The 14,645-nt window shown below is 45.3% G+C and overlaps 1 long non-coding RNA gene across 1 annotated transcript in view; it reads right to left on the bottom strand.

Moving 5' to 3' along the window:
* Positions 1-9,685: 9,685 nt before the first annotated feature.
* LOC129199602 (uncharacterized) overlaps positions 9,686-14,645 on the bottom strand; it is a 28,602-nt gene continuing 23,642 nt past the window's right edge. Inside the window, exon 4 of the long non-coding RNA XR_008574692.1 lies at positions 9,686-11,454. This is a non-coding gene — a long non-coding RNA (uncharacterized LOC129199602). The remainder of the gene's footprint in view (positions 11,455-14,645) is intronic.

Below are 14,645 nucleotides of genomic sequence, written 5' to 3'. Positions count from 1 at the left end.
AGAGCCAGGGTGCGAAAACGCTTCCCGAGGAGGCAGCATGTACCACGTGATGGGTGCGCACATGCGCAAAAGCCAGGGCGTGAAAAGGCTTCCCAAGGAGGCAACTCGTACCGCACGTGCCGCATGAACGGCACGTACGCAGCCGTGATCTGCGCATGAGCATGGGACCCTATATAAAGGAGCGCACGTGCTCCGGTAAGCGGCGGAGCTTTTCTCCTTCTTCCTCTCTTCCTCGTGCACCTTCAGGGACCCGCTTTGACAAAACCTGCGATGCTTGGACACCACAGAGGGAGCTAACGGAACATCACTGGACTCAGAGTGGTGGTAATTAGACTCGTCCCCGACTTGGTCCCTTCCCCTCTCTATCTCACTACCTCTCTATTTCTCTATCTCCCTAATCTGTCTCTCTCTCCCTCTCTCCCTTGCTCTTCCCCATTCTCCCAGTTGTCTCTTTATATACAGTCCTTATCCCCCTGTTCATACCAAATAAAGCTAAAAGGTTGTATGACATCTGACCTCGTTTGTGTCTTAATCTCGCTCTTGGGATCGTATTGAAACCTCCCCGATACCAGATCGGGACAGAAGGGTGGAAGCAAGGGCAGGTAGCCTGGAAGGAACACAGAGAAATTGTCCAAGCAGCCAGGGAGCAGGTTAGGAAAGCTAAATCCCTGATAGAATTAAATCTGGCCAGGGACATCAAAGACAACAAGAAAAGCTTCTATAGGTATGTCAGTGATAAAAGGAAGACGAGGGAAAACGTTGGCCCTCTCCATAATGAAACAGGAGACCTGGTTACCCAGGATATGGAGAAGGCTCAGGTAGTCAACAAATTTTTTGCCTGTCTTCACTGGCAAGGGCTTGAACCACACTGCCCAGGTCACAGAAGGCAAAGGCAGGGATTGGGAGAATGCAGAACTGTCCACTATAGAAGATCAGGTTCAAGACCATCTAAGGAACCTGAAGGTGCACAAGTCCATGGGACCTGATGAGATGCATCCGCGGGTCTTGACGGAACTGGCGGATGAAGTGGCCAGGCCACTCTCTGTCATATTTGAGAAGTCCTGGCAGTCCGGTGAAGTTCCCACTGACTGGAAAAGGGGAAACACAACCCCCATTTTTAAGAAGGGTAAAAAGGAAGACCCAGGGAACTACAGGCCGGTCAGTCTCACCTCTGTGCCTGGCAAGATTATGGAGCAGACCCTCCTGGAGACTACGCTCAGGCACGTGGGAAATAAGGAGGTGATTGGTGACAGCCAATGTAGCTTCACTAAGGGCAAATCGTGCCTGACAAATGTGGTGGCCTTCTATTATGGGGTTACAGCACTGGTGGATAAGGGAAGAGTGACAGACGTCATCTACCTGGACTTGTGCAAGGCAACTGACACTGTCCCGCATGACATCCTTGTCTCTGAATTGGAGAAACCGGGATGTGATGGACAGACAACTTGATGGATAAGGAATTGGCTAGATGGTTGCACTCGAAGAGTTGTAGTCAACAGCCCAGTGTCCAAGTGGAGATCAGTGACAAGCGGCGTCCCTCAGGGGTCAGTATTGGAACTGGCACTGTTTAACATCTTTGTCGGTGACATGGACAGTGGGATCGAGTGCACCCTCAGCAAGTTTGCTGACGACACCAAGCTGTGTGGTGCAGTCGACACGCTGAGGGAAGGGATGCCATCCTGAGGGACCTTGACAGGCTTGACAGGTGGGCCCCTGCGAACCTCATGAAGTTCAACAAGGCCAAGTGCAAGGCCCTGCACATGGGTTGGTGCAATCCCAAGCACAAATACAGGCTGAGCAGAGAATGGATTGAGAGTAGCCCTGAGGAGAACAACTTGGGGGTACTAGTGGACGAGAAGCTCAACATGAGCTGGCCATGTGTGCTTGCAGCCCAGACGCCACCCGTATCCTGGGCTGCATCAAAAACAGTGTGGCCAGCAGGTCAAGGGAGGTGATTCTCTGCTCTGCTGACACCCCACCTGGAGCACTGCATCCAGCTCTGGGGGCCCCAGTACAAGACAGACATGGACCATTGCAGTGAGTCCAGAGGAAGGCCACGAAAACCATCCAAGGGCTGGAGCACCTCTCCTATGAAGACAGGCTGAGAGAGTCAGGGTTGTTCAGCCTGGAGAAGAGAAGACTCCAGGAAGAACTTAGCCTTCCAGTATCTAAAGGGGCCTACGAGAAAGCTGGAGAGGGACTGTTTACAAGAGCATGGAGTGATAGGACAAGGGGTAATGGGTTTAAACTGAAGGAGTGTAGATTTAGATACTAGGAAGAAATTCTTCACTGTGAGGGTGGTGAGGCACTGGAACAGGTTGTACAGAGAAGCTGTGGATGCCCCCTCCCTGGAAGTGTTCAAGGTCAGGTTGGCTGAGGCTTTGAGCAACTTGGTCTAGTGGCAGGGGGGTTGGAACTAGATGATCTTTGAGGTTCCTTCCAACCCAAACCATTATATGATTCTGTCTCCAGAGCACAATCTGAGCTTTCAGAAGTCTCACACCTAGTCTATTCTTATTCAGCTAAGTTGGTCATTTCCTTGTTCGCTTGTGCCTACACACTGAGATGACTCATCATCACGCACAGAAATGCTCATGGAGCATGACCCAAGCTTTTGGAAGTCTCAAAATCAGACTACTCTCATTTGGCTAAACAAGCCCTTTTTAATTGTTTCCCCCTAATCTCCATCCCTTCTTTATAGTATAAACACAAACTAAAATAACGTAGGCTTTGCTTATGGCTGATGTGATGGCCAGCGAGGAGACATGGTAAGGGGAGAAGACCATACACAAGTGAGATTTTGAAATTAGGATCTATCTCTTGGGGTGGTCTTCCCTCCGGTTCCAGTCTGGTCACTTCTGCCAGTGTGCTGCAATGCCACTCCTGACATCAAGCTGTTGGGGAATGTTTATTGTATCCCTCCAAGGCAAATTAAACACACTTCTGTGCTTAAATATATATATAAAAAATAAAATTGAATTAACAGTGCACTGGGTAGAGTCCTACTGCAACAAGCAGTTCTAAAGAAGCCGGCACTGATGTGTCACCAGTGGATTCCCTATACTTGTACCAGCACCAACCCCATGAGTGGTTGCATGAGGCACCTCAGCCCAGCCTTGGGACCATCTCCAAGTCCAGCTCTGCTGCCCAGAGGTGACCCCTGAGCACTCCCATTCCAAAATGGCTACAACACTGATTCTGTTTCATATCTCATCACCAAGGGTAACTTCACCTCCTTACAGGGAGTCCTCCTGTCTCTGGCATCCCTGCTTCCAAATAGTTTGATCTCTTCTTGCAGTTGGGCGTTCCTGCCCTCCATGCCAGATCATTCCTCAGTTGCAAATTATCACTGCTCAATACTTACAGTTTGAATTTTCCCTTCACATTTCCACTTTTTCAAACTGAAACAGTTCATTCTTACCTTCTGTCATTTTTGCTGCATGCAGGTACCAGATGAATGTTTCATAGACCCTAACTGGGGAGCCCTAGGCATGGTAGAGCAGGTCCATCCTTGACTGGATAGTAAGAAGGTGCAATGTTTATTAATTTCCTAAGTGCCATTAGTATGACAATGTAAACAATCTCCTGCCACTGTAGGTACTCACATGTTCTCAATCAAGACTTGAGAAGTGACAGCAAATCAGCCTAAAGAATACCTTTTTCTTCATATGAGCATCGCTATTCTGCCCAATCCCTAGCATGTACAAAATGATTGGTGCTCTAGCTGCGTTATAATGAGGCCCGTCAAGAGCTGGAAGGCATCCTCCTTTGGATTTGTCTCTCACCAAGTGAAGGAATATTCGTTCTAAGCTTTGTCCTTGGCTGTTTTTGACGGCTACCCACATCTGATTGACCTGGTCTTCAATAGTTAATTGAAGAAGGCAAGACAAAGTGGGGCCAACTTCATGTGATACTTTCTTGGTAGTTAGTAATTGGGACCATTGTGACACATTGCACTGAAAACAACTGAATGAGGGAGGGCACCCTGTGAATCCATCTGCACTGTGGACACCCTCTCTTCCTCCAGGAGACCTCGGTACCATGTGTGACACTGGACATTCTGATGTATGGAGTGAGTTTTGATGCCAGCAACAATTCCTGTGTAAATGTTAGCAAAGCTTAATTTCTCTCTTGCCTTTTTTTCAATACAATCTAAATATACATAGAAGTTCTGCTAGTTCCTTTCCACACCCCAGGGGATATTCTTGTGCACCCATGGGGTTTGTGCACCCTGCATTGGAGCCCACAGGCCAAAAGAACTGAAGTGAGGCACAATCTGCATGTCCTTTGCAGAAGACCACTTTACAAGGTCAGAAGTCTTCAACAGGTGTTTCCACCTATGGACCTTACTAGAACCAGTGTTTCTACCTTGGTTTGCTTCCACATGACCTTGCAAAGCTGAAAAGCTCTCCAAGTCTACTGAAGATCTCCTAGTCCTTCTCCTCTCTCTCACTCCATTCATTCCCCCAGTCTGTCTTGATACTGGGGACTGCCCAGACCCATGTGCAGAACCTTGCACTTGGCCTTGCTGAACTTCATGGGGTTCACATGTGCACACTCCTCAAGCATGTCAAGGTCCCTCTGGATGGCATCCCTTCCCTCTAGTGAATGAACTGCATCATTCAGCTTGGTGTCATCTGCAAGTGTACTGAGGGAGCACTCAGTACCACTGTCTATGTTGTTGACGAAGATATTAAATAGCACTGGTGCCAGCAGGGACCTCTGAGGGGCACCACTCATTACTGGTTTCCACTTGCACATTGTGCCATTGACTATAACTGCTTGGAGGCAGCCATCCAGCCAAACCCTTATCCATCTAACAGCCTATCCATCAAATCTCTCTCTCCAATTTAGCAGTAAGCATGTTGTAGGGGAACGTATATCAAAGTGTAGGTAGATGTCATCCATAGTTCTTCCCTGGTCCACTGATGCAGTCACTCCGTTGTAAAAGGCTACTAGATGAGTAAGGCACGATGTGCCTTTGGTTGAGGGTGTTTTGGCTGTCTCTAATCATCTCCCTGCCTTCCATATGTTTCAACATGTCTTCCAGGAGGACGTGTTCCATGATCTTAGCGTGCACGGAGGTGAGGCTGAGTAGTCGGTAGTTCTCAAGGTCCTTCTTTTTACCCTGTTTACAAACAGGCATGTGTCTTTTTTTGCAGTCAATGCAGACTCTGCCTGACCACCATGACTTTGAAAATCTGATGGAGACTGTCTTGTCAAATACATCAGCCAATTCCCTCAGGACTCTGGGCTGCACCTCATTTGGTCCCATGAACGTAGGTCCCATGTTCCTCAGGTGGTCTTGAACCAGGTCTTCTCCTACACTAGGAATGCCTTCATTCCTCCAGTCCCTGCCTTGAGGTTGAGGGGCTTGAAATATGTAGGGAGAGATTACCATTGAAAACAGAGGCAAAAAATTGTTGAGTAGCCCAGCCTTCTCCATGTTGATTGTTCCCAGTTCTCTTATTTATGAGTGGCAGGGGGGAAGTTACATTCTCTTTTCTGGCCAATGTACCTACAAAGCCCTTCTTCTTTCTTCTCCTTCCTTTCCAAATTCAGGTCTAAGTCCTCCTTAGCTTTCCTGATCTCATCCCTACACATCTGGGCAGTGTCTGCATTTTTTTCCCAGGATATTCATGCCTGGTTCCACTGCCTGTGCATTTTCTTCTCCCAGTTGAATTTGACCAGGAGGACCTTCATGAGCTGTGCTGGTCTCCTGCCTTCTTTGCCCCGTTTCTTACACATGGGAATCAAGAGCTCTTGCACTCTAAGAAACACTGACTTTCAAGAGCTGCCAACTCTGTTTACCTCCTTTGTCCCTGAGGGCAGTTTCCCGGGGGTCCCATCCATTCATTCCTTAAACAACAGAAAGTTTGCTCCCCTCAAATTCAGACTCCTGACTCTACTCTTTGCCCAGCCCATATCCCTGAAGCTTGTGAATTCCACCAGGGCACAATCACTGCAACCCAGGCTGCCACCAGTCTTGACGTCTCTAGTTCGTTTTTCTGTATTGGTGAGCAAGACATCCAGCAATGCTTCTCCCTTGGTAAGGCTGTCTATCACATGGATTACAAAATTGTCCCTGAGGCACTCCAAGAGTCTCCTGGACTGCTCAGAGCCTGATGTGTTGCTTTTGCAGATGTCAGGGTGACTGAAGTCCCCCAGCAGGATCAGAGCCTGCAAGCATGATGCTTCCTGTAGGTGAAGTAAGAATGCTTCATCAACAAACTCCCCTTGATCGGGCAGCCTGTAGTAAACACCAGCCACGAGGTTTCCTTTGTTGGCATGGTCCCTAATTTTCCCCCTAAAGTCTCAACCTGTCCATCACTTTTTTTCAAAGTCAGCTCTATGCAGTCAATCCATTTTTTGACATAGAAGACAACATCCCCTGTCCTCCTTCACTGCCTGTCCCTTCTGAACAGTTTATAGCCACTGATTGCAGTGCTCTAGTTGTGCCATTCGTCCTACCCCGTTTCAGCAATTGCGATTACATCCTAGCTTTGTAGTTGCACAACTTCCAGCTCCTCCTATTTTTTATCCATGCTCCGTGCACTGGTATAGAGGCATTCCAGTTGGGCTCCTGACTGTGTATCACTTTTTTCAGAGGAACACGCCCTAATTCATTTGAGGCATTTCATAGGTGTTTCCCTGTTGGTTTCTAGTACATCAACTGGCTCTTCTCTGTTGCTCAAAAGTCCATCCTCTTCCCCTGTTAAATACAGTTTACAAGTCTCTGTATAAACCTGCCCTCCTTGTTGGCAAATACCGTGTTGCTCCACTTGGTCAGGTGAATCCCATCAGCTTGCAACAGACCCAGCTTCTCAAAAGTAGATCCATGATCATAGAAGACAAAGCCTTGAGTACAGCACCAGCCCCACAGCCAGGCATTCACCTCTTCAATTTGTCTTCTCCTTCTAAATCCCTACCTCTGACTACGATAAAGGATACAACCACGTGTGCTTATGATCCTTTTAACATTGCTCCAGGGGATGGATAGTCTCTCTGATGGTTCTAACTTGCCTCATCACAATGTTACTGGAGCCTATGTGGAATACTAAGTGCAGACACTAATCTGTAGGGTTCACCAGGCTTGGCAGCCTTTCACTGACATCATGAAGACAAGCTCTCTGGACAGCAGCCAACTTCTCTAGAGAAGTTGTTTGGACAGCAAATGGGTGCTTCGCTTTGCACAGTAAGGTTTCTTCAGTACACGATACTTGACATGTTTTTCTGGTGACACTGTTTCTAATGCAAGTATGTTGTTGGATCAACTCAGCATGGTGCGCTTCTTATGGATCCTGTCCATCACTCACATGCTTCTCAATGTCCCAGAGTATTGTATCTGTTACACAGGGGCACTTTATGAAGGAGAACATTTCTTCTGTCAATCCTGAGCAGAGACAAGGGTCCACTCTCCTTCTTGTGGGTTACTTCCATCAGCCTGCTTGTGGTTAAACTCAGGCTTACTTTCTCCTTTTGCAGCCTTAAGGGCTCAGCTTGAGACCTCCTGCTCACATACACAATCAAGCTTGTAGATCACTTCCACTTAGTTTTTGATGGACAACATCTCAATTGAGCCTGGGATTCCCCTGTAAAAACAGGGCATAGAAGGAGGGCAGCAAGGGAAAGAGAATTGCTTGCTGAGAGTACTCTTTCCTGTGACTTCTACGGCAGGGCCTGATGCCACGTCCAAGCACCCGTTTGTCACTCAGCACTGGGCTGCAACGTGTCCTTTCCAGCATGCTGTAAAAACATCTTCATTCATGATACAGACTCACCAAGACTCAGGCATGACTGATGCGGTAGGTTGACCATGGCTGGCCACCAGGTGCCCACTCAGCCACGCTATCCTTCCCTCTCCATCCTTTTCTTCTGTAACTGCTTTTTTTTTTTTTTTAATTATTTTTCTTTGCTGTGGCTGTCATGAGGATTATGATCTAATTGCACTGAAAACACTGATGTCTGGCACACTTAACTATTTGACTTCCACTTATAATGCTATTGTAAATTCAACAGATTTATGAAAAATGAGTTGGATACTGACAGTGTAGTTTGGGTTAGTCAAACAGGATCCCAGCCGGGGACCTGCACTAGCAGAGGTTGGGCTGCAGGTGCAAGTTGGCCAGTAACAGGCAGCTGGGATTTGAGCGTGCAGTGTCCCTGGCACGGACAAAGCAGAGGCTGCTGCCAGCATGGACAACCATGGAAAACCATGGAAGGCAGGACACCCCCAGGGGTCTGCCAAGCTGCTGTGCCTGGCTGCAGGGGTGGAAAGGCAGGAAGCCCCAGCCCTGGTGTGCAACGTGTCCACTTGTCTACGGGAGGTATGCCACGGCTTGGTGCAGATGCAGCAGAAGCAGCCTGCTGGAGGCCAGGCAGGGCCTGGCTGTGCTGTGGTGGTAAAGGGAGGGGGCGCGAGGCTTGACAGCAGCGGCAGCACCCCCACTCCGGCTGCACATCTGGGCTTCTTGAGGGGCGTTTTCCTTCAAAGCCTGGCCCGGTGAAAATGCAGCTGTTGCTCTCCTCTTGTGGCCAACCCTTTGCTTGCACCTCTTGACCAGGTGGGGGTCATCTCTCTTGAAGCAGGCATTGTAGTGGAAGTTGTCATCACTGTGACACCTGTGCTGCATGGCAGCAACATCACAGCCTGGTGCCCATGTCCTGCCACGCTGCAGCAGCAAGAGAAGGTGATGCTGAATAGCAATTGTTGCTTGTCATTTCCAGAGCTGCAGGTGTTTGGATTTGAGAGTTGAGCAGTAAATCCAACTGTCTTGAAATGTTGTACGCAATGCCAGGGCAGTGCTGTGTGGCAGGAGCTGGTGGCCAGGGAGGAAGAGGGAAGGGTGCTGTGTTAGGCATTAAAGTGCCCCCTTGTGGAGGTTATCCAGTTGGGCACCTCTCCCACCCACAGAAATGTCCTTGGTCTCTTTGCTGTAGTGGTGGCTTTAGAGCTCCCATTTGAGAGCCCGCTTGAGCAAGAGTTGTGGTGGGCAGGGTTGGAGCTGCAGCCAGTGCCCAGCCTGCTGCGTTTGTGTGGCGGCTTCTCCTCTGGACGTTGCTTGGCCTTGCCCATGGGGTGCCCTGAGTAGCTGCCTTCTGGCCTCCTGCATTTCCCTCTGGGTTCTCCAGCTATGTGTGGAAATACATTTCCCAAGCACTGACCCCATGAGTGGTTGCATGAGGCACCTCAGCCCAGCCTTGGGACCATGCCCCAGCCCAGCTCTGCTGCCCAGAGGTGGCCCCTGAGCACTCCTGTTCCAGGACGGTTACAAGACAACACTGGGGCTGTTTCTAATCCCATCACCAAGGGAAACTTCACTTCCTTACAGGGAGTCCTCCTGTCTCTGGCATCCCTGCTTCCAGCCATTTTGACCCCTTCTTGCATTGGGCCTTCTTGCCCTCCATGCCTGAGCAGTTACAATTTCGATTTCCCCTTCATATTTCCTCCCTTCATGAGCAGTTATTGTTCACACACATTCACCACTGCAAGCCTTTCAAATTCCTCCTTATGCTTCTTGATCTTGATTTCCATTCCTAAAAACATTTGCTTTGCCTGAAATAGTTTTATTCCTTTTGTTCCCTTACTCATGTTTTTACAGCTTAATTTGAGACACCTTCAGAAAAGGATCTCTTCCTCTTAAAGATCTAGGGTATGGTAGAAAGGCCACAGACACCCAGCCCATGACTTGTGGGACCCCGGGATTGATCACCATGTGGCCTTAATGTCCCATCATCCATTCCTGCCCTTAGGCTTTTAATAATTTATCGTCATTAGTGCAGCACTTCTTTTTTTTCTTTCTTATCCTCTAACATATTCAGCATTTTTGTTCTGGCCTCTGCTTGCTTTTTGCTGTGCTCTACATTTTTACATACCAATTGGCTACAATGTAAAATCAAATGAACTAATATATGCACAAACACTGAAGTTAATGAACACAACAAATTGTACCTCAGTGTTGTCTTAGGTAGTTTTTTCTAACCATCCTTTCCAGTTTGGGAGCCAACCCCACCAGTCAAAAAGATTTTTCACCACATGTTTCATGCAGTATCCGAATGTTAACTTGAATTTTATGTTTGTCCATTTCTATTGTCTGATCTTGGTCTGTATCTGTGCAGCAAGTGGCGTTAACCAGTATCCAAGTACCTTCCTTGAGTGACAAGCACATAATCAAATGTTATTCTGTTTTGCAGGGCTGAGATGCCTGTTGTACCTCTTACTGTAAGGCTGAAATAGCACTACCCATCTCTTCCATTACAGCAGATATACTTACAATAGCCCTTTATAATTCTGATTATGATACAGACTGGCGGAAGCCAGTTTTCCAAATAACAAGTACTTTGCACAGAATATTTTATGTGTTGTTTGGTATGCTGAGCTAAGTTGTATCTGTCCTTATGGGAGAGGTCTCGTTGTACTGAAAGGCCAAGAAAAAAAACCCAACACATTAATGCACAAGTGCCAGTCCAATGAACAGACGCTATCTTACGGGCCTTAGACTCACATACCCCTCATAATCTTTCATTCCTTAAGTTCTTATCACATAACAATTCCTACAGGTTAACATATGATCAGTAATAATACAAACCCAAATGCGAAACCCTGAGCTACAATTTCTAAAAACAATCAGCAGGTTCAGATGATAATAACAGGTTCATCCAAGTCTGTACTTCTGTTGACATTTGATCAAAGGAAGTTTATCCAGCTCTGCTGTGAGAGGTGATATGCTCGGTGTTGTAGCTGAAGATGGTACGATCCTTTTACCCTGGGGAGCATGGATCCATCAAGCAGGCCCTTGCACATGACTGCAGCATTAGTAATTACCAGAACCAATAAGGTCCCTTCCAGTGTAGCTGAAGCACATGTTCTCATTGGTATACCTAAATGTAGACTCGGTCTCCTGATTTCCACAACTGAGAGACTTCAGTGGTGGGTTCTGGTAAAACATCTTTCAGCGGTCTGTGGAAAGTCCTTAAACATTTCATTAACAGCTGGCAATATTTCAGAAAAGCATTATCTGTTAGTTTTATGCTTGACAGTAGGGAGTGCTTGGTGAGACAGTCACATGGGTCTGCCCTCTAAAATCTCATGAGGCAACAGCCCAGATTTTCTATTCACACTCCTTCTTACGTATACATCACTAGGAGATGTAACACATCCTGACATTTTAGGCCAGTCTCTGCACAATTTTTTGCCAACTGTGTTTTAAAATGGGAGTTTCTCCTCTCTGTAGCCCCACTGGATTAGGGATGATGGGCACAATGACACCTTGGTTCTATTTGTAAGGCTGGCCAAATTTTTTGCATTACTTGTCCGGTAAAATGGGTTCCCTTATTGCTCTCCAGCATTAGAAGAATATTAAAGCAAGGCATTAGTTCTCCCAGCAACACCTTTTGCAACAGTCGATTCATATGCATGTTTTCAAGGACAGGCCTCCATCCTAAGAACATATCCTAAAAAGACAAGGATATATCAAAATTAGAGCATTCAGCCATCTGAATAAAGTCAACTTGGAAATTTACAAATGGTCCTCGTGGTTTAAGGTGTGCAGCTATACTTGTCTTCTCCTTCTGTCTGCTATTATTTTGTTGAAATCGTGTCCTAACAGTATGAAGATTCAAGAATGTGAACAGTACTTTGCGAGCAAGCCTCAGTTGTTTGCACCTTAATTTTTGACAAAATGAAAGCCCATTCCTGATCATTCAAGCTATAGAACTGACTAAATAAAAATGTGTTTGAATTATACAAACCCTAAATTTGTGTAGACTATTAAAAAAAAAGAAATCATCTTTCAAGTTCTTTAGCTTTACTCTTTCAGTATTAGCTGTATCTTCAGATACACCAGCATTTTAATGGTGTAGTCATTAGCTCACATTTTAGAATGGCATTTGAAACTTTACAAGTGAAATTGCAGAGACAAGTGGTCTGTTAAGTACAGCAAGAGCACATCATTTTTTCTGAAAAGAACCAAAACAACTATACAGAGACGGAATGAGATATCAAGAATAAAAGCCGAAGCCCCACAGGGCAAGCATGCATTTTGCTGCTGCACCCCCCAAAAATAAAAGGCAACACAGGACCCAATCCAACCTTTGCCATGTACTCTCAGTATAAGCAATGCACTCTAGGACAACTTTGCTTTGTTGGCTGCACTCCTTGCACATTTCACCAACAGCCTCTTTAACCTTTTAAAGACTGGGTAGTCTGAACCCTGGAATGAAAGCAAGGCATTGTGAATTTCATACACCAGCTGAAGCTCCTCTGAGGATAAGTAAACACAGGCATGTTCAGCTAGCAGCTTTATCTAGCTTTACAACAGGCCTTGGAGATTACATATCACTACCTGCACACTTTGGATTTAATTTCCATGGGTTCAGAAGAGCCGAAAGGCCAATTTTCCAACAGCACACAAATGTCTGCGTTTTGACTGCCAGATGAGGGAAGAGTTTTGTTCTTATTAGAATAAAGTCCGTTCAATAAGTAACATGGGAAGCATTACCAAAATTAATAATTCTTTCTTGCCAATGGTGTTGATGGTTGCAGGGAGTGTGCTGACAGCCTTCTGCCTTCCTGCAGACAGAGACTTCACACAATAAAATCAAGCATACTATGAAATCAAAACATCTCTGAGTCTTTTCTAGTGTGCAATAGCACATCCAGTTGTTACCATAACAACAACAAAAGAAGCAGGGGACGAGACGCTATTTTCAACACTGAAATATCTGAAGAACTACTTTTCTCAGGAAAAGAATCAAAAGGACACTAAATATTATCTTCTTCAGTTGTGACAGGATTGCAAGCTCCTACAAGCTGAAGAGCTGCTTTCAAATTGTTCCTATGTAGTTTCGGGTAGCACCAAAAAAAAAAAAAATCACAAAGAATTAAAATACTTAAAACTGTACAAGTTTACTTGCTTTAAAAAACCCAGGTTTTTTACTTACTGAAAAAATAGGTTTTTTCTTCAGGCACTTCTAACAACCAGCTCTTCAAGTAACTGCTGTGCATGCTTTCAGGAGGTAAGCTATTCAATATACACTTTTTCAATGTAATCCAGCCAGAAAATTAATTTGCTGTTAGAGCTTAGTCAGTGTGCAAGCCAGGAATTCCAGACAGGACTTAAATGCATGACAAACTGAATACATTCTTCATATCCCTAACATAACACTTAAGATCAAGTTAAATCACAAAGAAAACCAGGATGAGTGTCATGCATATATAATCTGTTTCATCAGTTAGATAGTTTAAAAAAAAAAAATCCACCAAAGCAGTTCAGATTGATTTGAGAGCTTCTTCTCCCTCCACAGATGTTATACACAGATAAGTTACAGACTGAAAAATGCTCTCTTTTTCAAACTGCTGTTATAACTCACTGACAAACATGTACATTTCTCCTGATCAATAGAGCACTTGCTTGTGTCAATTTTTAAATGATTTTCTAAATACTCCCAACACATTATTCTTTTCAACAAAACCTGTGAAAAACTCTGAGAAGGAAACCTACAAGAATAAGGATGCAATTTAACAGAGGGAAAAACAATATAATAGCCAGATTTAGAAAATGTGCAGCAAAGTTTCTTGCAGCCTCAGTGCTCTTGCTGTGGTTGAGGTCAAAGGAACCATGCCAACACACACTCAAGGTCCACTAAAATGATGCTTGGTCCCATATCTGTGTAACTAAAACACGAAATTTAGCACTTATGATGAAACAGAGCTCAAGCACATTCAATCCTTATTTTAGCTTGTGTAGTACTGTTTCTCAAGCCCTCAAAGCCTGTGCTTGTAATAAAAGTAGAAAATGTTTAAGACAAATAACTGCAAATACAAGCAGTCAGCAATTCTAGCGATCCTGAACCCTGAGTATGGACTGTGTGGTTATCTGTATGCAAGAGGCAGAGCTACTCGCTACTTAGAGGAGAAGCTGGGCAGAAAAATTCAGTCCCCAGATCAGAAGATAAAGTTAGACACTGCAGAAGTATTCAAAAGCCATAGGTTTATAAACAGATAGATGTAGATGAAGTAAACTAGAACACCCCAGCACATTTTATGGCAAAGTTAGTATTTCTGATCCCTCTTCTATCCATCCCCTTTGCAAAAGTGTATTTTATAAAATGTTGTTCAGAGACTTTTGGTTCCAAAGATGTTAAAAGCAAGTTTGAGATTTTTTTTTTTTTTTTGCCAGGGCGTGAGGGGCTCTTTTAAGCCAAACAAGCAAATCACACAAACATTTCCCCCCCTCCATAAATAATTCTAATGCAAATTTTCCATTGAACTTTCAGAATTCAAGATGCATACTCAGTTCCACATGTAATTTCAAGTACGCAATGAGAAGCACTCCTTGCTAATACCAACCAGCATTGTATGTACTTCTACACCAGCTTTAGGACTGTGTCACCTCTTATTTCTCCAGCTTTAAGTGGTGCTGCATTCACCTCTGCAAGCTCAGTGTTTGCAACAGAATATTGTTGCAACATTGTTATGCAGGTTTACAGCTAGAGATTCCGTCTGTCAACATGTTCTACCACTCTCATACTCCTTCATCATTTAGCACTACAGGGAACTAGGAAGGAAGTAAGTAATAACCAGATTTCTTCATATGCACAGATGCACTTTTCTAAGATGGACACTCCACGCGAAACAGGTGAAG

This window comes from Grus americana, chromosome Z (assembly GCF_028858705.1).
Source record: "Grus americana isolate bGruAme1 chromosome Z, bGruAme1.mat, whole genome shotgun sequence".
Classification (NCBI taxonomy): Eukaryota; Metazoa; Chordata; class Aves; order Gruiformes; family Gruidae; genus Grus; species Grus americana.
Note: the sequence above shows the minus strand (reverse complement) of the source record. Positions and strands in the feature narration are given on the sequence as shown.